The sequence below is a fragment of the Lycium barbarum genome, chromosome 9 (genome assembly GCF_019175385.1).
Source record: "Lycium barbarum isolate Lr01 chromosome 9, ASM1917538v2, whole genome shotgun sequence".
NCBI lineage: Eukaryota > Viridiplantae > Streptophyta > Magnoliopsida > Solanales > Solanaceae > Lycium > Lycium barbarum.
The window spans coordinates 7,964,545-7,967,472 of NC_083345.1; the positions used below are offsets into that span (position 1 = coordinate 7,964,545).

Sequence of the window (2,928 nt, forward strand, 5' to 3'; positions counted from 1 at the left end):
CTACAAAACAACATAAAAACACAAAAAGTAACAACAAAAGTGCTTAAAGAGTCACAAAAACTTAAGGAATTAGCATCGAATATCGCGTAATTTCACGACTCATCACCCCTTGGTGGAATGTAGGGGTTCGAGCTCTTGTTGCCATAATTATTGTTATTGTAATTCCCTTGTTTTGGATTTCCCTGATTATTTCTGCTATAATTGTTCCCTTGAAATTGTTGTTGAGGCTTTTGCCATGGGTGATGACCCGGACCTTGATAATTTTGCCTTTGATAACCCCCTTGCGAGTTGTTGACATAATTAGCATCTTCATACTGTTGTTGGCCATCTTGGTACATCCCCTCAGGGACCTGATACATTCCCTGTGGATGAGGTGGTAATTCCTCAACAACATTTACCCCTTGTGCATCCTTTTCTGCCAACTTCTTTGATAATAAATCCATCGTGGTTTGCAATTGAGCAAAGGCATGATCTCTCTCATGGTTTTCTTTTGCAACGGCAGCTAGTGAAGGACTACCATAAGAGAGACTCTCACTATCAGTTGAATGCCAAGCTTGATTGTGGGTGGTGAGTTTATCAAGCAAACGGGTGATAACGATAAATGACTTGTCCATGAAGCATCCTCCTACAGCAGTATTGACAGCAATCTAATTCATTGTATCTAAGCCCTTGTAGAATTTCTCCGAGAGGATAGCATCCGAAAACCCGTGAGTTGGAGATTGAGCTAGATAGTACTTGAACCGCTCCCATGCCGAATATAATTGTTCCCCCGGGAGTTGTTTGAACTCAAAGATCTTATCTCGAAGTTCAGCCTTTTTGCTCGGTGGAAACTACTTATTCAAGAATGTATTTGCTAGCTCGCTCCAGGTATGAATAGAGTTGCTGGGAAGCTTTTCATACAATTCCCTTGCTTGGCCAGCCAAGGAATATTTGAAGACCTGTAACCGAAGTGCATCAACAGAAACAACACCTTGGGATTGTTGAGCACACACATGCAGGAAGTTTTTCAAATGCAGGAGTGGACAATCCTCCAAAGAATTCCAGAAATAACCTTCAAGTTTCAGCAGCTGATAGATAGAACTATCAATTTTGAAAGTAGCATTTCCAGTCCTAGGAGGGACCACAGCAGAAGCATAATCAGCTTCATTGATGAATTCTGCAAATATATTCTCATCTTCGTCCTCTTCTAGTGCAGGAGGGTTCACTTGGAGTCCCCCTTGGTTTTCTTGATTTCGATTCGGTCTTCCAGCCATGTTTACCTGGTTCACCACAACAGCAAATAAGGTGTAATGGAATAGAAAAGGTTTTAAAGAAGAGTACGCACAATCAGTATTTCAAAACCGTATTCCCCAGCAACGGCGCCAGGTGTTCGGGTGAACACCCTGTCCTGCCTATAAATCCGCCCCTGCACCCCACAACCACTCACCCCCACCTTACCACACACTACCCCCATCCTCATCCCACAACCACCCACCCCTCCACCACCCCCATCCCCACCCACTATCCCTAACCACTACACAACCCTAACCCCACAACTGCTCACCCCCACCCTACCACCCATTATCCCCACTCTCATCCCACGATCACCCACCTCACACCACCCACCCCTCCACCACCCCCACCCACCACCTACTTAGTTCCTATTTTATCCTTTACTTGAGTGTTATTGATATATATAAACTAATTTCTAATTAAGAGTTAAGGGTATTTTAGTAAACGTATAAGTTATTATACAAGTACTATAAAGGCAAACCAAACAATAGAAATGTTATTAAATCACAACAAAAGATACAGCCTATCCAAACATTGTGTTCATTAATACAGTATAATACAGTACAACACCATACTGTACCATACCATACTGTACATTAATGAATCACGGGAAACAACCATCCAAATTTATAATTTTAAAACTGGAATCTTCTAGTACCATGTCTAATTTAATTTCAGGTGCTAAATTCATTACCACTAAAAAGTTGTGGTGGGGGTAATAAGGTATTATTTCATCTTTATAAAAGATCTAGGATAAGAGAGAATTTTATCTCCATAATAGGACTTTCCGGCATAAAGCTATAAAGTGGGTAGCGGACAAATAAAACAATAAACTCATTCATTTTCAATTACTAGTATTCGTACCCGCGCGATGCGCGATCAATGTCAAATGGAATTAATCGTAAATTATTACTCAAATCTATTTACAATATGTATGTATTTCCTTCAATATTTAGACTGATAGTTTTGTGGAGACCACTATTTTATCTAGTCAATTTTTAATACTCCTCCTTTATTTTTCTGGTCAAGTAATATTCTCTTGCATGTAAAGGATAATTAAATGTTGTTAAAATGATTCTTTAAAAAACTTTTAGGGTAGAAAAAGAAGTTTGAAATCTAACTTTTATAGCTACTTTCTTTCACAACTATTGAATTTCATTTTTACCCGTTCCAATCCATATTCATATTCTCTGAAAAGAATCTATACTAATAGTTAAGGTTTTCCAATTACTCCTAACTTAATTCCTCTTTATAGTAAAAATATTCGTTTTTATCTTTCATTTAAAGAAAAATACAAACTACGTACTTTTTAGAAAGTTTATATTCCAAATTAAATTCCAGTTATTAAAAAAAATCAATTCAAAAATTAACTACACTCATGTTATTTTAGTGTTCATTAATATCCTCCAAAACTTGTCATGTAATTTTTAATAATTCACCGCTTGGTTAAATATCATTTTACGTTATATGCATACCTTATCAGATTTTCTTATAGTCAGTCAGTATGTTTATCATATATTTCTTGACATAGAAAAGCAGGGGGAAAAAAACTATATTCCATAAATAGAAGAGAAGTGTCTTTAAGCTAATTGATTAGAGCTTGTAATTAGAAAGAAATGAACCTACATTCTTTCTAACCCTCAAACAAAAAATAAA

General features: G+C 37.1%; 1 non-coding gene across 1 annotated transcript; it reads left to right on the plus strand.

The window, feature by feature from the left end:
* The first annotated feature begins 702 nt into the window (after positions 1-702).
* Positions 703-808, plus strand: LOC132612468 (small nucleolar RNA R71). The gene has a single exon (XR_009571826.1). It is a non-coding gene; the product is annotated as a small nucleolar RNA R71 (small nucleolar RNA).
* Positions 809-2,928: the final 2,120 nt, after the last annotated feature.